The sequence below is a fragment of the Muntiacus reevesi genome, chromosome 20 (genome assembly GCF_963930625.1).
Source record: "Muntiacus reevesi chromosome 20, mMunRee1.1, whole genome shotgun sequence".
Lineage (NCBI taxonomy): Eukaryota > Metazoa > Chordata > Mammalia > Artiodactyla > Cervidae > Muntiacus > Muntiacus reevesi.
Window position 1 is genome coordinate 47,075,876 of NC_089268.1, and position 19,645 is coordinate 47,095,520.

Below are 19,645 nucleotides of genomic sequence, written 5' to 3' on the forward strand. Positions count from 1 at the left end.
AGAACCGTTTGAAATCTATGTAGACTCCTGTGCCATTTAAGCTTTATTTTATTTTTTATTAGAAGGTGCACTCTTGGTTGCCTAATATAAACTTGTCCTGAAGTTTGGGATAAGCCTAATTCCACTGCCCAAACAGATTCTTTTTTTTTTTTTTTCCTCATGTGTTAGTACTTTTAATGTTGTGCACATCAAATTATAGGAAAAAGACAAGTATAAACAAGACGCAGTCCCTCTACTTCCATGAACAGCACACAGCATTACAGCAAGCCAAGTTTATGTTCAACCATCAAATGCGGGAGAACCACTAGTTCACTTTGTGATGGGTCACAAAGAATATCTTCAAATCCAATAGTCTCATCGTTACCCCTCAAAATATCCAGTGAAAGGTTTGAGCTTGGAAGTAATGGAAGACGCTGAACCTGCTGCACTGCCTTGAATTCCGAAAATATGGAACGCTTCACGAATTTGCGTGTCATCCTTGCGCAGGGGCCATGCTAATCTTCTCTGTATCGTCCCAATTTTAGTATGTGTGCTGCCAAAGCGAGCACCCAAACAGATTCTAACCTGGAGGTGGTGTGCATGTTCCTTCCTCCTGTAATCCCAGACCACAACTTGCAACTCGTGATGGAACGAATTGCCCTCGGTTAGCAGTTTCATCTCGCTTGATGAGTGTATGCATCTTTCAAACATAGGATGTAAGCTAACGGTGAACTTCTTTTGTCATTTTGCTAGACATTAGAACACAGATGCATGCTTCATTCTCTGATAAACACTCGGTATCACTCCCTCTTGGGTGGTCAGAACACAGTTGCTGGTCCAGTAGGGAACTCAGGGGCTCCTTTGACCCCAGCAGGGGTGCCTAGCTACGGTGAATGTGGACGAACCTTCATCACTAACCGGACACATCTTTCTCTAGTCCTCAGTGTCCTGGGTTTAGAACAACACCCCACTCCTCTGCCTCTTACTCCTCCACCATCCCAGGGACTCAGTAAGAGGGACTGGTTTCTCCAGAGTTATTTGTAGATAAAGCAGAATCCAGAATCATAGGCACTCCCAGAGACCAACAGATTGTACCTTTGGATTTAGGGTCATTCAGAGCCCTGAACCACAGTACTTAGAGCTGCTGCTGCTGCTAAGTCGCTTCAGTCGTGTCCGACTCTGTGCAATGGTGGCCCACCAGGCTCCCCGATCCCTGGGATTCTCCAGGCAAGAACACTGGAGTGGGTTGCCATTTCCTTCTCCAATGCATGCAAATGAAAAGTGAAAGTGAAGTCGCTCAGTCGTGTCCGACTCTTCGAGACCCCATGGACTACAGCCTACCAGACTTCTCTGTCCATGGGATTTTCCAGGCAAGAGTACTGGAGTGGGCCCACAGAACTGCAAAAGGTTCCTTGGCTTGAACTCTAACTAGAATTGTTCATCCTCACTGCCTCAGTTCCCCTTTTAGTAAGAACTTTCTTATTCATCTTGCCTCATTTTAAATGATTTTCTTATACCTTTAAAATAATAGTAGTATTATTTTTATGTTGCTTAATAACTTCTTTTAAAAAGTCATATATTTATTATTACCCCCTTCTTTAAGAAAAACTGTCTGTTCCAATAGAACCTGGTCTAGTCAGCATTTTTCCTACTGAGTATCACCAAGTTATGCTTTTGAAAATAATGATAATTGAGGAATTTCAAATATCTTCTGCAACTTCCAATTTTCCTTATATATTCAGTTCAGTTTTACATTGAGTTATTACGTGCTAGTTCTTTGAAAGTTGGAAACCACAGAGGCTCCATGTAGTAAAGCTCTTATTAAACAGAATTTTGGATTTGGTAGATCTTTCTGTATTCCTATTACTGTTGTTCTCCATGCTATCTTAACAGCAACAATAATAATAAATGTGATGACTGACTTGTGTGGAATTCCTAACATGTACAAGGCCCTAAACTTCCTCTCACATTTCTTTCACCATATGCTGTGATGGTTACTATTTTTAAATTTTCTTTCACAGAAGACAAAAACAAGTCTTGCAGCAGTTAAGCAATTCAATAGTTTAATTTATTGTTCGCAAACATTTTGAACATCCCACCTCCAAATGGACAGACTGTCTTTCCTCTGCACTTTGAAGTCAAATGGTCTCAGAACTTGCTTTGCAACAGAGAAAGCTAAGCTTGGAATGTACTGTCACCAGGAAGGTGTTCCTCTTGGGTACCTGCTGTTGCAACAGAGCAGAACTCAAACCCAGGAACATGTGTGTATTTTGCACACTTAACTATCACCATTGAGACAATGCATTCACAGAACTGTAGGTGCACCAATTCATTCAATCCTCACAACAACCCCATTATACAGACAAGCAAAGAGACGTAGTAGGTTAAATTACTCCTCAGTTTATATAGTTATTTAGGGTGGAGTTGGACTTTGTCCCAGAGTCTGGCTCCAAAGTATACCCATGAACTGCTGCTGCTGCCTTTATCTTGTTTTCTCTATAAACAAAAAGGCCTATGTAAGAAAACTGAGTTTCTTTAAAAATAGGATCGGTCTATTGAGTTCAAGGCTGAATCTGATCCTCTATAGGGGCAAGTCACTCTGAACATCTGCCTTCTCATCAGTAAAATAGTGATAGTACACAGCACTGAGGGAGGTTTAAAGAAATAATTAAGATTGTGCAAGAAAAGTGTCTAGCACATGCAAAATATCTTAACTATTATTTTTGTATTGATGTAATTTACCAGCATAAAATCCTCATGCAGAGACCTGATTATGCCACAAGGCAAATCCTCCTCTCTCCCAAATGAAGGAAGCGGGTATCATTTTGTACTTCAGCCTGAGACTTATAAAAGGGCTTAACTCTTTTAGGAACCACTGAGAAATCTGGTTGTGATTTTCCACTCTCCCTTTGACTGAGTCGGCTCCCTCGGCTGTGTTATCTCTGCTTTCAGCAACCCATTAAAGACCAGCCAGAGCATCTCAAAGTTCTTTGACTCAGTCAGTGAGCTTGTTGCCATGGCAGGCTAACACGAGGTGCCACTGATGATGACTTGACTTCCTCTCGCATCTGAAGTGGAAAGGGAGAAGACAGACTAAATGAAATCCCATCCATCTTAATGAAATACAATTATATTCTCCTTATTAATCATTTAAGAATCAATATGTCTCTTCTTGGTGAACCTCACCAGAATTTGTCATTCCATGCCAGGCCTCAATACATCTTGTCTTATAGTGATTTTTATAAGTTCAGTCACCTGTGTCCCAGGGTAAATAACCATGTTTTCTTGTACTGCGGGGAGAGGGAGAGCAGCCGTGACAGTGTGGAGGATTGCAGAAGCCCCTCTGAATGTTAAGCAGTAGCTGAATATTGCCTCCACGTGCATAATGTAAAATGCACCTTGCTTTATTTTTAAGTAGCATGGAGGGAAATGGATTACCTTGGAATCCTTATTATAGCACCATCAAGTGGGGAAAACTCTTGGGTATTCTTACCTATTGAATGCTATCATCTCGCATAGGCTAATCAACATAGTATGTGTATATATGTGGCTGTATAGATATATAGTTGGATCTGGAGATTGAGAGATATAGAAAAATGAGGAAGAATTCCTAAAATGCAATTTACAGTCTGTCTCACTCTACATGTACTGCATCAAATTAGCATTTTACTTTATAATATTCACCTGTAAAAAATTGCTTTTGTTTCTATCTTCAGAATATGAACCGAGAAGCTAGAATTGAACTTCCTGCATTCTGTAGCTAACTAACAGCTCTTGTTTAATTAATGAGAACCAAGAAAAAAGAGAAATGGAAAAAAATATTTAAAGAGAAAGAAGTGAGGACAGAATTCAGGTAGGCATGGAAGAGAAGCAAATGAAGAGAAATACATTATTTTAAAGATTAATTTGGTTGCATAGTGAGAAATAAGTGGTTTCATTTCAACAGGGGATTTTTGCTATTTGTGCTTATTTCAAGTATTACTGAAACTTCCTTAATAAGGAATTGTAGAATAGGCAGAAAAGTTGTGGAGTATCTGAGTGTATATGTATGTGAAGAGGTTAACAGGGCTTGGATAACTTTCACACTTAGGTGTCTACAATCTACAAATCTAGTTTTATCTACATCTTCATAGCAATGTACTAGTCTTAACAGGACTAAGTTCCTTTTATGATTTTAAAAAAAATACAGTAAAATCATCTCTTCTGTTTTTAAACTTGGAGCTTTCCATGAATAAGAAAGATCTGAAAATAAGCATGTCACTAAGAAGCAGCCTTTTGGGTGGCTGAGCACAATTGCCCTCCTTGAACAAGTAAATGCACCTGCTGAAGAGTGAAGCCAGCATTCCCAAAGTCAATAAACTTCGAAGTCAGTGATTTCCAAAAGCAACTGAAAAATCCAAAAGGATTGGTGTCGCTGGTTCAGCTGCAGCCGTTGCTCTAGTAGGTGGCGTTATAAGTCCCACACAGCAGGGACTCTGAGGGTCTGTGTGAGGCTGGCTCCCCGTTCTCCTCCAACAGTCTCTGTTCCAGTAGCATCAAAACTGCGCACAGTTCAGTTCAGTTCAGTCCCGCAGTCGTGTCCAACTCTTTACGACCCCATGGACGGCAGCACGCCAGGCCTCCCTGTCCATCACCAACTCCCAGAGCTTACTCTAACTCATGTCCATTGAGTCAGCGATGCCATCCAACCACCTCATCCTCTGTCATCCCCTTCTCCTTCTGCATTCCATCTTTCCCAGCATCAGAGTCTTTTCCAACCAGTCAGTTCTTCGCATCAGGTGGCCAAAGTATTGGAGTTTCAGCTTTAGCATCAGTCCTTTCAATGAATATTCAGGATTAATTTCCTTTAGGATGGACTGGTTGGATCTCCTTGCAGTCCAAGGGACTCTCGAGAGTCTTCACCAGCACCACAGTTCAAAAGCATCGTCTTTTCAGTGCTCAGCTTTCTTTATAGTCCAAATCTCACATCTGTACATGACTACTGGAAAAACCATAGCTTTGGCTAGATGGACCTTTGTTGGCAAAGTAATGTCTCTGCTTTTTAATATGCTGTCTAGCTTTTCTTCCAAGGAGCAAGTGTCTTTTAATTTCATGGCTGCAGTCACCATCTGCAGTGATTTTGGAGCCCCCAGAAATAAAGTTTGTCACTGTTTCCACTGTTTCCCCCATCTGTTTGCCATGAAGTGATGGGACCAGATACCATGATCTTAGTTTTCTAAATTGAGTTTTAAGCCAACTTTTTCACTCTCCTCTTTCACTTTCATCAAGAGGCTCATTAGTTCTTCTTTGTTTTATGCCACAAGTGTGGTGTCATCTGCATATCTGAGGTTGTTGATATTTCTCCCGGCAATCTTGATTCCAGCTTGTGCTTCCTCCAGCCCAGCATTTCTCATGATGTACTCTGCATATAAGTTAATTAGGCAGGGCAACAATATACAGACTTGATGTACTCCTTTCCCTATTTGGAACCAGTCTGTTGTTCCATGTCCAGTTCTAACTGTTGCTTCTTGACCTGTATACAGATTTCTCAGGAGGCCGGTCAGGTGGTCTGGTATTCCCACCTCTTAAAGAATTTTCCAGTTTGTTGTGATCCACACAGTCAAAGACTTTGGCATAGTTAATAAAGCAGAAATAGATGTTTTTCCAGAACTCTCTTGCTTTTTTGATAATCTGTTATCAAAACCAGACACCCCAATAAGGTCTGGAGAATTCATTAAATCATGTGATTGGTCCCTTAGTGTTCCAGATCAAGGGTGGAATCCAAGAAAACTGTGACAACACAAGGCCTTTGGCCTTCCAATCACCTGCTATGACACATTCCCCCTTTGCTACAAATCCAGGGGCTTCCTCCTTCTCTGGGTTTCCAGCCACAGCTCCTAGTCTTGAAGAGTCTCCTCCTCCACAGCTCTCTGTCAAACCCATGTGTATCACAGGAAATCCAGGGTCACCTAGCTGGGTATGAAGAACAAATGTCATTTGCACAAAAGAAAGCTGATGAACGAAAGATGAAAAGGCCTTGGGATCAGCCTCTAAAACGTGTGCTCCTGCCCATATTTTTAATGGATCCCCATACTACCCAAAGCTCTCTTCCCAGAAGCTTTCCTGGGTTCCTTTGAACAAAAAAATACCACATTGAATAGTAGTGGTGAGAGTGGGCACCCTTGCTTGTTCCTGATTTCAGGGGAAATGCTTTCAATTTTTCACCATTGAAGGTAATGCTTGCTGTGGGTTTGTCATATACAGCTTTTCTTATGTTGAGGTATGTTCCTTCTATTCCTGCTTTCTGGAGAGTTTTAATCATAAATGGGTGTTGAATTTTGTCAAAGGCTTTCTCTGCATCTATTGAGATAATCATATGGTTTTTAACTTTCAATTTGTTAATGTGGTGTATTACATTGATTGATTTGTGGGTATTAAAGAATCCTTGCATTCCTGGGATAAAGCCCACTTGGTCATGGTGTATGATTTTTTTAATATGTTGTTGGATTCTGTTTGCTAGAATTTTGTTAAGGATTTTTGCATCTATGTTCATCAGTGATATTGGCCTGTAGTTTTCTTTTTTTGGGGCATCTTTGTCTGGTTTTGGAATTAAGGTGATGGTGGCCTCATAGAATGAGTTTGGAAATTTAGCTTCTTCTGCAGTTTTCTGGAAGAGTTTGAGTAAGATAGGTGTTAGCTCTTCTCTAAAGTTTTGGTAGAATTCAGCTGTGAAGCCATGGTTTTGGATATTTTGACCACAGCAATCAGAGCAGAGAAAGAAGTAAAAGGAATCCAGATAGGAAAAGAAGAAGAGAAACTCTCGCTGTTTGCAGATGACATGATCCTCTACATAGAAAACCCTAAAGACTCTACCAGAAAATTACTAGAGCTAATCAACTAATATAGTAAAGTTGCAGGATATAAAATTAACACATAGAAATCTCTTGCATTCCTATACACTAACAATGAGAAAACAGAAAGAGAAATTAAGAAAACAATACCATTGCAACAAAAAGAGTAAAATACTTGGGAGTATATCTATCTAAAGAAACAAAAGACCTATACATAGAAAACTATAAAACACTGATGAAAGAAATCAAAGAGGACACAAACAGATGGAGAAACATACCGTGTTCATGGATTGGAAGAATCAATATTGTCAAAATGGCTATACTACCCAAAGCAATCTATAGATTCAATGCAATCCCTATCAAGCTACCAATGGTATTTTTCACAGAACTAGAACAAATAATTTCACGATTTGTATGGAAATACAAAAAACCTCGAATAGCCAAAGTAATCTTGAGAAAGAAGAATGGAACTGGAGGAATCAACCTGCCTGACTTCAGACTCTACTACAAAGCCACAGTCATCAAGACAGCATGGTACGACACAAAGACAGAAATATAGATCAATGGAACAGAATAGAAAGCCCAGAGATAAATCCACGAACTTATGGACAACTTATCTTCGACAAAGGAGGCAAGGATATACAATGGAAAAAAGACAACCTCTTTAACAAGTGGTGCTGGGAAAACTGGTCAACCACTTGTAAAAGAATGAAACTAGAACACTTTCTAACACCATACACAAAAATAAAGTCAAAATGGATTTAAGATCTAAATGTAAGAACAGAAACTATAAAACTCCTAGAGGAGAATATAGGCAAAACACTCTCCGACATGAATCACAGCAAGATCCTCTATGACCCACCTCCCAGAATACTGGAAATAAAAGCAAAAATAAACAAATGGGACCTAATGAAACCTAAAAGCTTTTGCACAACAAAGGAAACTATAAGTCAGGTGAAAAGACAGCCCTCAGATTGGGAGAAAATAATAGCAAATGAAGCAACAGACAAAGGATTAATCTCAAAAATATACAAGCAACTCCTGAAGCTCAATTCCAGAAAAATAATGACCCAATCAAAAAATGGGCCAAAGAACTAAACAGACGTTTCTCCAAAGAAGACATACAGATGGCTAACAAACACATGAAAAGATGCTCAACATCACTCATTATCAAAGAAATGCAAATCAAAACCACAATGAGGTACCATTACACGCCAGTCAGGATGGCTGCTATCCAAAAGTCTAGAAGCAATAAATGCTGGAGAGGGTGTGGAGAAAAGGGAACCCTCTTACACTGTTGGTGGGAATGCAAAGTAGTACAGCCACTGTGGAGAACAGTGTGGAGATTTCTTAAAAAACTGGAAATAGAACTGCCATATGACCCAGCAATACCACTTCTGGGCATACACACTGAGGAAACCAGATCTGAGAGAGACATGTGCACCCCAATGTTCATCACAGCACTGTTTATAATAGCCAGGACATGGAAGCAACCTATATGCCCATCAGCAGATGAATGGGTAAGGAAGCTGTGGTACATATACACCATGGAATATTACTCAGCCATTAAAAAGAATTCATTTGAGTCAGTTCTAATGAGATGGATGAAACTGGAGCCCATCATACAGAGTGAAGTAAGCCAGAAAGATAAAGAACATTACAGCATACTAACACATATATATGGAATTTAGAAAGATGGTAATGATAAGCCTATATGCAAAACAGAAGAAGAGACACAGAAGTACAGAACAGACTTTTGGACTCTGTGGGAGAAGGTGAGGGTGAAATGTTTCAAGAGAACAGCATCAACACATGTATATTATCTATAGTGAAACAGATCACCAGCCCAGGTTGGAGGCATGAGACAAGTGCTTGGGCCTGGTGCACTGGGAAGGCCCAGAGGAATCGGGTGGAGAAGGAGGTTGGAGGGGGGATCAGGATGGGGAACACATGTAACTCCATGGCTGATTCATGTCAATGTATGACAAAAACCATTACAGTATTATAAAGTAATTAGCCTCCAACTAATAAAAATAAATGAAATAAAAATTAAAAAAATACCACAAACCCAAGTTCACCATGGCCTTCCTAGGGACAATCTGGAGAAATATTTGCAAAAGAGACTTAGAAGAAGTTAAAAATGGAGACAGAATTGTCTTAGGATTTAGTGATTCCAAGAACACATTTGGAATAACCCTGGATTCCAGTGGGTCTTCCCTAATGACTTAGGTGGTAAAGAATCTGCTTATAATGCAGGAGACCCGGGTTCTATTCCTGGGTTGGGAAGATACCCTGGAGAAGGAAATGGCAATCTACTGTAGTATTCTTGCCTGGAGAAGCCCATGGGCAAAGGAGCCTGATGGGCTACAGTCCATGGGGTTGCAAACAATTGGACATGACTGAACGACTAACACTTTCACTTTCTGGATTCCAGTGGAGTTTAAGGTGAATGCTCGCAAATGTAGACAGTTGAATAAAACCCTATCAATAGAGAGTGAAATGCAAAGTTATCAATAAATAAAATTACATTTTTATGAAATACATATTTATTATTTTATTTGAAGTATAGCTGCTACACAATATTATATAACATAGGTGTGTAATATAGTGATTCGAAATTTTTAAAGGTTGTGTTCCATGTTTGCATGCATGCTCATGTATGCTCATATGTGCTCATGTGTGCTCAGTCACTCAGTCATGTCTGATCCTTTGCAACCCCGTGGAATGTAGCCTCTCAGGCTCCTCTGTCCATGGGATTCTACAGGCAAGAGCACTGAAGTGGGTTGCCATTTCCTCCTCCGGGGGGTCTTCCCAACCCAGGACTGAAATCACATCTCCTGCATTGGCAGGCGGATTCTTTATCACCGATCCACCTGGGAAGCCCATACTCTGTGTTTTTTTTGGAACTCTCTCACTTTCTCGATGATCCAGTAATGTTGGCAATTTGATCTCTGGCTCCTCTGCCTTTTCTAAATCCAGCTTGAACATCTAGAAGTTCACAGTTCACGTACTGTTGAAGCCTGGCTTGGAGAATTTTGAGCATTAAATACTCCCTATGTTATTCTCTTCAGTGACGAATTTATCCTGCCACCCATTACATAAGAATCCTTCAATATGTGATGAGAGAAGAAGGTACCACTGTCCGGAGAATATCTTGCTTAGGAGGAAGGATCTTCCACACATTTCCTCCTACTTAGCCTGTAAGGAAATCCTTTCATGGTTGTTGTCTTTGTGGTGGTGATTAGCTTGTATTCTCCCAGCAGTTCTAGAAGGTCAGAGATGTGCTTTATCTCTTAACCCCCAGCATATAGCTTGCCACCTGGTTAATAGCAGATGCTATTATGTTAATAAACAAATATGCAACAACCCATTCCATGTAAGGCATTAACCAGTATATTCTCTTTTTGTAATCGACACAATCTGTGCAGAGTGCATATATCTTCTAAAGTGAGAAATCCCAAACATTCCTTTTATTTCATTTTAAATATAGACAAAGAGTTGTGCATGCTCAGTCATTCCATCACATCCAACTCTTTGTGACCCCATGAACTATAGCCCACCAGGCTCCTCTGTCTATAGGACCTCCCAGGCAAGAACACTGGAGTGGTTGCCGTTTTCTCCTCCAGGTTATCTCCCCGACCCAGGGACTGAAACTGAACCTCCCATGTCTCCTGCATTGGCAGGTGATTCTTTACCACTGCGCCACCTGGGAAGCCCAGACAAAGACTTAGTCATGAAATGTTAAGACAAATATGGATCACCATTCTCAGTGGGAAAAAAAAAAAAAAAAAAAAAAAAAAGGTAGTGCTGCTCCTAAATGCCAGCATCCACAGAGAATCCAAGGGATCTTTCCTTCTCCATACCTTTGAGCTGCTTTATTTGCAGGGTTATAAGACTGAAGCAGGGATCATTTCCCCTCCTATGTGGTACCTGTCATTACAGCTAAAGAGCATGGGTTTAGTCTACAAGCAAATGTGGTGCTGTTTTCTGATTGTCCTCAACAGGGAAGGCGGTTTTACCATTGCAAACGGTTTAATATGTTCAAATAGTTCCTTGTTAGCCCTCAATCCCCTTTACGCTCATGTTTCAGTTCACATGTGAGTCTTCTTAATCCAGAGCTCCAAATCAAGACTGTTGGGGAGAAAATCCAATTGTTTAGGGTCAAAATAAAGACGTTTTTAAAATGCCAGAGAAAGAGAGCAGGGTTCTTCTCCTTTGATGTTAATACCATGCCTTTTGTAGTTTTCCTGTTTGTTTGTTTTCATCTTCCACTGTCAACAGGGCACCAGATTTTATAGGCAGCCTAACAGGGAGCAGATGTTGATTAAAAGAGATGTGGTTTTGAGTGTGACATTAAAAAAATATCATTCTCTCTTGTCTAAATGCTGTAGTCCTAATGGGCTTAATTTTTTATTAACTGATATATAAAAGAACAATAAGCATACATTTTGTCTTAACTGAACCATACACAGCTCAATAGCAGGGCCATGAATAAGGCAAGAGAGGTTCACATTTTAACTTTTTTTTTTTTTAAAGAAAGAAGAAACATTTTCTACTTTGTGCGAGTAGCCTCTGTTTTTAGGCAAAGGTTCCTAGCATTTGCCTCTGCCTTATAGATATAACTGCTTTAGCCATGGAAAAAATCAAACTGAAGGCATTTTTCAGATTTGTCTCTAAAGATAGTCTTAGTTCAAGGTATTTCTTCTATTTTGATCAATGATGGCATACTCAGAGCAACAGTTGGAGGCAATAAATCTGGAGTAATTGCAACAAAGGTAAGTATAGTTGGGACCTTGAAAGAAGGAAAAAAACGAACAAATCTTCAATGACTTTATAGACACCTTCATGCAGGAATTAAGTAGAGGCTGCATTTGGCAGTTGACCCCTTAGGTGCTAGAGATGTTTTCAACTGACTGAGCTTAGAAAATAATACATTCCTACTTTTGCTGATACAGACTTGAAAGCTTTGATGAGTAGATGAGGCGAGATACCTGACCAGTGGTCCTGACACCAAAATAAATGGATGAGGAAGGTGAATTTTCACACTTGGGACCAGGAACCCAGCAAGACCCACAACAAAGTGCCCGTGAAATCAACATACTCGCAGTGCCTGAAACTGAACCTTGTGCTACATGCCTGGAGATGCTCTTTTGAACTCAGATCAGGAAAGAACACAGACATTGTTGTTTGTTGCTGTTGGTGATATTGCTTGAAACCTGTAGGCTTTATACCTACAGGTTTAGGATTTTCCTAAGTTAGCTTTGTCCAGGTCCCTCTATGACCATGGGTCAGCCTTCTGGAGGCCACTGAGCGCTAATAACCAGTATTGACAGCACTGACCTCATCCTTTCTGTGTATCACCAAACCACGGCATGCCTTTGTTGGACAGAAGATACCGTACGTATTTGGAAAATGAAATAACAATTCACAAGATTGCAATTTCTCTCATTTGCCTCATCTATACTGTAGTTACTTTATTAAAAAATGAAGAAAAGGAAAGACAATAATGCAATATAAATCTAAAACTATTAAACTCCAATAAAGGGTACACTTGGGCACACAATTTCACATTTTAAGGTTGGCTCCAAAAGTTTTAGATCTTTCAAACAGAACTGATGGAAATATGCAGAGCAAGCTCACATTTCAAAGAGCCTGCAGACTATGCAAATTTGTTTATATGCACACACATACACACCTACACACAAAGACATACACAAAAATGCACACATACACAAAACACACATATGGAATACAAACACACAAATAGCCATCTTTTTTTCCACTCAGTGGAAAAATGTAAGTTTTAAATTAAAATAAATAAATTCTAAAATTTAAATTATTTTAGACGTATTCTTCAAATTCTTCTTAGATTTTTAAGCACTTTGGAGATAACTACAGTCACTGTATTTTTGGTTTTCAGTTATTAAAAATATAACTTTTTCCTTTTAAAACAACATTGAAATAACAAAAATAAAACATAACTTTTTCTATACATCAAATTATATGAAAAAATACAAAAACACCACTACAAACATTCTATTCTATTAGTGTGGCATGATTACAATAAGGGATCAAGAAAATGAGGTTAGTCACAGACTGGGAGAAAATACATGTACCTGGTAGAAGACTGTTATCCAAAATATGCCACTTTAGAAGACAGCTTGGCAGTTTTTTATAACATCAGATATACTCTTAGCATACAATCTGGCAATCACGCTCGTTGGCATTTGCCAAAAGGCGTTGGAAACCTACACCACAAAAACCCTACATACAGATGTTTATAGCAGCTTTATTCAAACTTGCCAAAACTCAGAAGCAACAGAGATGTCCTTTAGCAGATGAATAAATAAATAAACCATAGTTCATGCAAACAAAGGAATATTATTCAACACTGAAAAAAAGTGAACTGTCAAGTCATGAAAAAATATGGAGGAAGTGTAAATGTCTGTTCCTAAGTGAAAGGGGCATATCTGAAAAGGCTGCATAGTAGCTGATTTTAACGATATGATGCTTTAGAAAAGGTAACACTAGAGAGACAGTAGAAACAGCAGTGGTTGCCAGGTGTTGGGGGAAAGAGGAATGGTGAGGCAGAGCCCAGATGGTTCTGAAGACAGTTAAGCTATTCTCTATAATACTGTAAGGGTGGATGGGTGTCATTACATGTTGGTCAAATTTCATAGAATGAATGACAGCAAGTGGGCTACAGTCCAAGGGGTCGCAAAGAGTCAGACCCGACAAAGCAGCTAACACTTTCACTTTCATGACACCAAGAGTGAAGCCCGACATAGACTATGGGCTGTGGGTGATAATGACATATTGATGAAGGTTCATTGATTACAACACATGTGACTCTGGTGTGGGATTTTGATGGGGGTGGGGTGGAGGGGACATGTGTTTGTATGAGTGTGTGTGAGTTGGGAGTATAGGACCTCGATGTACTTTCCACTCAATTTTTCTATGAACCTAAAACTGCTCCAAAAATTAAAGTGTACTAAAAAAAATTTTAGGGGAAACAATGCACAGATGATGGAATGTGGCTACAGCAGTCTGTCATTTCAGTTTTGAGCCAATGTTTGCATTTTATTTTGTTGCATCCTAAATCAAATTATTACTTACATTTTCTAATGTGCAATAACTGATTTCATGCAACTTTTGAAAGTTTAGGAATATCATTTCTCTATACCAGTCAGAAAATATTTTCCTTCTTTATGATCAGCCTAATTAGGAATGCTAACTATCCAGAAGAAATGGTAACAATTTTAAATAAATGGGGAAATACTGTTATGTTCTCCAATATACAAGACTAACAGTATCCTGAAATTTTCATCAGTCCTTGTAACTGAACCTTTATAGGTGTAGATTGAATCATCTCTGCTGTTGCCAGAAACTACAGAAAAAGAAGATAAAAAAGAAAGATACCTGAGTAGAAGGCACGTGGGCTTTGGCAATTTAGAGAAGAACCTGTCTTCACGTCACGGAATACTGGGGTATGAAGAATCTTGAGAGCAAAGTGGTCCAAGGACCTTTGTGAAAAGGCTTTATTGCATCTGGGATAAGTTTCAGGTGATTCGTGGAGCCCTAGAAATTATAGGGAGGAATTTTGTTTGCATCTGAATTTGCAATCTTTGGGGAGAAGTCCCACTGCTCTCATCAGAAATCTCAAGAGTACATGATGACCCCAAGATACTAAGGAACCACTGAGATGGTAGCAGCCTTGCTATTTGAAGAAGTATCCCCAAAACAGGCAAAATGCTTCGATTCACCCAGTGCTTATATTGGTGTTTGAAAATTTTGTTGGCTTTTGCATAGTTCGATTAACTGATGAAGAGTTTAGAGGATGAAAGGAAAATCGCAGTAGCTTCTATATTTATAGATAAGGGTGTGTGTGCTCAGTCACTCAGTTGTGTCTGACTCTGCGACCCCCAAGGACTGTAGCCCACCAGGCTCCTCTGTCCATGGGGGTTCTCCGGGCAAGAATACTGGAATTGGTTGCCATGCCCTCCTCCAGAGGATCTTCTCGACCCAGAGATCAAACCTGTGTCTCCTGCAGCTCCTGCAAGAATCCAGGTGGATTCTTTACTGCTGGGCCACCTGGGAAGCCCTAGTAGAGATATACACTGAGATAAATGGCACCAACCTAGCTTCTTTTAAACCAATACAGCATTGCCTGGGAAATATTTTCTGTATGAATCCATGGTGGTGTAAATATTAAATTTTCTCACACGTTGCCATGGAGGGAATGATTGTGTCCCCCACAATATCATGTGTTGAAACCTAACCCCGAATGTAGTGGTGTTAGCAGGTGGAGCCTTTGGGAGGGGATTAGATCGTAGAAGGGAGCCCTCATGAGTGGGATAGATCCTTAGAAAGGAAATTCCAGAGAGATCCCTCACCTCTTGCCAGAAGGACCTGGCAGGAGCGCCATCTACAAAGCAGAAAGTGGGTTCTCACCAGACATCACATCTGCCTGTGTTTGATCCTGGACCTCCCCATCTCCAGAACTCTGAGAAATTAATTTCTATTGTTTACAAACTACCCCGGTCTACACTATTTTTGCTAAAGTGTTCTGAATGGACTAAGAAGCATGTATTCTTCATTGTTCTGTATCAGACAATTTCTCCTCCAAAAATACAGGAGTCTACATGAGGATAATGAACAGCCATATACATGGCACAAATGAAATTGCTTTGCATAAAGAGTTTGCTATCAAGAATATTCAAGAAGCTCCTATTTGGAGACCCCCAGCAGGCCATGGCTATATTACAGGCTTTGACAAGTCCTGTTGTCAAGCTAGTTCACTGAACATAGCTAAATGTAACCCATCATTTCTTACAGCTATTTGAATTTTTATTTTATTTATTTATCGAAGAAATGCCTCACACCATTTGGGAAAGGATGAGTTAAGAACAAAAAGAACACGAACATGTTACCTGGAAGAATGACACTAAGTTATAAGAGTCATGGACACTTTTAAAAAGATAAACAGTGAGAAGGAATCAACCCTTTGAAGAAAGACAGAAAAAGAAGTTCTGTCCTTTGCAGAAACTCGGCGTGAATCTTCCTCCCAGCAGCAGCGGAGTGAGTCGTGCGGGCAATGATGTCCAGATGTGGCAGGGAAGACAAGTCGCCTTGTGGACGTAGGATCCTAGCAGACCCCCAAACCCCAGCTCTGCACAGTAGGATTCAGGAGTACAGTGGTGACGCTGGAATCTTTCATTTTTGGGAAACATCCCTGTGGCTTTGAGAAACGATGCATTTGGGGATGAAGTCGAGGGGGAAAAGCAAGGATAGGAAGGAACACACATCTAGAACTGAGAGGAGAGCCTTATTTCTTCTACCATCAGAAAATCCACACCCACAACTTTCCGGGACCCAGAGGAGCTAATGCTGTGTCCACCACCTTTGTCTATCTCCTCCTGGGCTGCCTCATTCTGTGTTCATTCCAGCCTCAGGCATGGCTGATCATTTGCAGAGGAGACAAAAGCTCCCACACAAGCCAGTTTATTGTTACCCATATTTTCATCTAAGCACTTTGATCAATTTTGAGTCAATTAAAGCATACAGACGCTTTCTCAGGGAGACCCACAACAGTCCCCCCAGTCCAGGCCCTCTCTCGAAGCTTCTTTTCTTTCTTTCTTTTTTTTTCTCAGAAACACACAACTTTGCCAAATTTGTGCATCCTTCTGATTCTGGTTTTAGAAAGGAAATGAAATTTGTCACGCCGCCATACATCATTCCCCTCGCAGTACAATGTCCCATCTGTGTGTCAAGTACAAAAGAAAAGCATTTTGTGAAAAATTGCTAAAGAAGTAATGATTTTTGTCCTCAACTCTTTGTTTTGCCTTTCAATAAAGAAGGCGACATGTGCCACAAATGATGTATTGTTGTTTAGGTACAACCCCGTAACACAGTGCATAAGCAAAACCATGTTTCACAGCAGAGAAACTATAGTTTACTGCCCCTATGGCTCTGATGAGAATATAATGTTCTACAGTTTATAAATGCTTTGAGGTCAATACGTGATTTGCTTCAGCTTGTTCATCCAATGAGCAGGGGATCCCAAAATATATCAAGCTATTAGACAGCCCCCTGGAAGCTGGGCTCAGGCAGTCGTGATGGAAGGGCTCCATGGAAACCCCTCTGTCAGCTGGAGATGAGATAATTAGATCCAGGTAATACATTGGAGCCCCAACAGGGAGCTGCCAAGGAAACATGTCATCTTTATGGGTCTTTCTTGTCCTGCACGACAACAGTGGCCTAAGACGCTATACCACTGGGGGATGCGTGGGTGCCCACCCACGCCCACCATCACCCAGTCACCTGCATTACCCAGAGACCCTTCCTCCCATAGAAGGAACCAAAGAGAGAAATCAGGAGAGGCTCTTTTAAATGAATTCTCTTCATTCCTCCACCATCTTTTTCTCTTTCTTTTCTCTTCTTAAAGTTTTTTCAATATAGCTTTAGTGATGTGATTGGGTTCACCTTAGACCCTTGGTATAAAGATTTTGCAAATTCTTTTTTTCCTTTTTGGCTGGGCCACCGCTGCATATTGGTTCTTAGTTCCCTGTGTGTGTGTGTGTGTGTGTGTGTGTGTGTTAGTCCCTCAGTCGTGTCCTGACTCTTTGCAACCCCATGGTCTGTGCGTGGAACTCTCCAGGCAAGAATCCTGGAGTGGTTTGCCATTCCCTTCTCCAGTGGATCTTCCTGACCCAGGGATCTCTGACCAGGGATCAAACCTGTGTCCCCTCCAGTGGAACTGAGGAGTCACAACCACGGACCGATACAGCAAAAATTTTTATCTCTTTCAAATGGTTCTCTCATTATGGACTCTCTTGGAACTGCAGACAAAATAGTCACTTGTTTCAATTCTTTGAATTAAACACAAGAGTCTGTGGTTTTCTTTCACCGTGATTTCACATAGATGTGTGTACGTGCATGCTCAGTCACCACTCATGTCTGATTCTCTGCGACCTCATGGACTGTAGCCCTCCAGGCTCCTCTGTCCGTGGGATTCTCCAGGCAAGAATATGGGAGGGGGTTGCCATTTCCTCCTCCAGGTGATCTTCCCATCCCAGAGATGGCAGGCAGGTTCTTTACCACTCAGCCACCTGGGAAGCCCAGAGACTATCACTTGAAGAATCATTGTCATTTTTGTCATCCTTACTCAATAAATATTTACTGAGGAACTGGCTCTTCTCTTTCACTCGTCCTACGAAGGCAGCTTCCTTCAAGGAGAGTGCAGCTGCCCATCCTTGGTCTAAAGCTCCTCTTGCTTTATTACCCAGAGCGATTTAGCTCATTTCACCCAGAACCTGCTTGGGTAGTAGAGGGCAGCTGCCTCGTCCAGAACTGTCAGTCCTGATAGGTGTTTTCTTGGTAAAGAAGATGTTCGTACATATGGAATCTAGAAAGATGGTACCGATGATCCTACATGCAGGGCAACAAAGGAGACACAGACGCAAAGAACAGACTTTCGGACTCAGTGGGAGAAAGAGAGGGTAGGATGAGTTGAGAGAATAGCATTGAAACAAATACATTACCATTTGTAAAATAGGTAGCCAGTGGGAGCTTGATGTATGATTCAGGGTACCCAAAACTGGTGCTCAGTGACAACCTGAAAGGATGTGGTGGGGACCGAGGTGGGAGGGGAATGAATACAGGATGGAGGGGACAAACTTATGCCTATGGCCGATTCACACTGATGTACGCAAAAACCATCACGATACTGTAAAATAATTATCCTCCAATTAAATAAATTAATTTTTTTAAAAGAAGATGTTCTCATCCCAAGAAGGATTTGAACTGTTTAATTCAGGCCAGCACTTGGCTTCCTTCTCTAGGTGCCAAGTTCGAAGACCCTGATCCAAAATTTTGTCTACAAGACTGGGTGCTGCCTTTTCCGGGTACTTAACCAGAGATGCCCTTCCTGTCATTGTTGCTATAACCCAGGCATCAACTACCCTTTTATACGAATAAATTGATTGAGGTGGAAATCTCTGACGTTTGTAAAATGGTGTGTTTTTGACAAAAGCCACCTTATAAAAAGGACAAAAGAAAGATATGGAATAATTTATAAGGAGGCTCCCATGGGATAGTAAATAAATGACAGATAAAGCCTGAGCCAAACCAGCCTCTATTAAAGCCTCTTCATTGCTATTCAAGTGAATTTCCTCCCTCTCCCAAGTGGAAACTATTTGCACAAAACAAAAATATTAGAAATAGCAGCCTAGGAATTTGGGCAGTGAAAGAAAATCTTGTTAAAACTTGAGAGTTGAGTTGGCTTTAGGCAAAATTGTCAAGATCCTCTCCCTCACCTTCTTGCAACTCTCTTCAGTTCTTCTTTCTTTTCAAATTCTTCTCTCAGATGTCTTTCTTCCTAATTCCAAGGTCAATGTGGCTTTTCTTAATTTGTTAATTCAAACAGCATTGAGTGCTTAAGATCTACAAAACACTGGGGACCGGGAACACATGCGTAAAAAACAGAAGATTCTGGCCTTCCTGGAGTTTACACTCATTTCTGTACACTGTTCACCAACTTGTAAAAAACCTATCTACCAATAAGTCAAAATCCAGCTAGGTTGAAAGGTACAGGGGAAAAGTGAAACAAAAAAACCTCCAAACACATGAACACATACGCATAGGCCAATAAAAGCTCAGAAAAAACTCAAAGTTGTCAGTTGTGGTGGTGGGTTTATTATTGCTATTTTGTGTTCTTTTGGTTGGTTTTCATTTCTTCTTTCTTTCTTTTTGTTCTATTGGCATGGAAAATGAGAAATAATCAGTATTTTAACTTATTAGCCTTTCAGAGAACTGCAGAGATCAGTGAATTTACTACC

At 40.5% G+C, this 19,645-nt stretch overlaps 1 non-coding gene across 1 annotated transcript; it reads right to left on the reverse strand.

Annotated features, from left to right (window-relative positions):
* Window positions 1–441: 441 nt before the first annotated feature.
* On the reverse strand, window positions 442–548 carry LOC136151967 (U6 spliceosomal RNA). Its single transcript, XR_010660129.1, has one exon. It is a non-coding gene; the product is annotated as a U6 spliceosomal RNA (small nuclear RNA).
* Window positions 549–19,645: the final 19,097 nt, after the last annotated feature.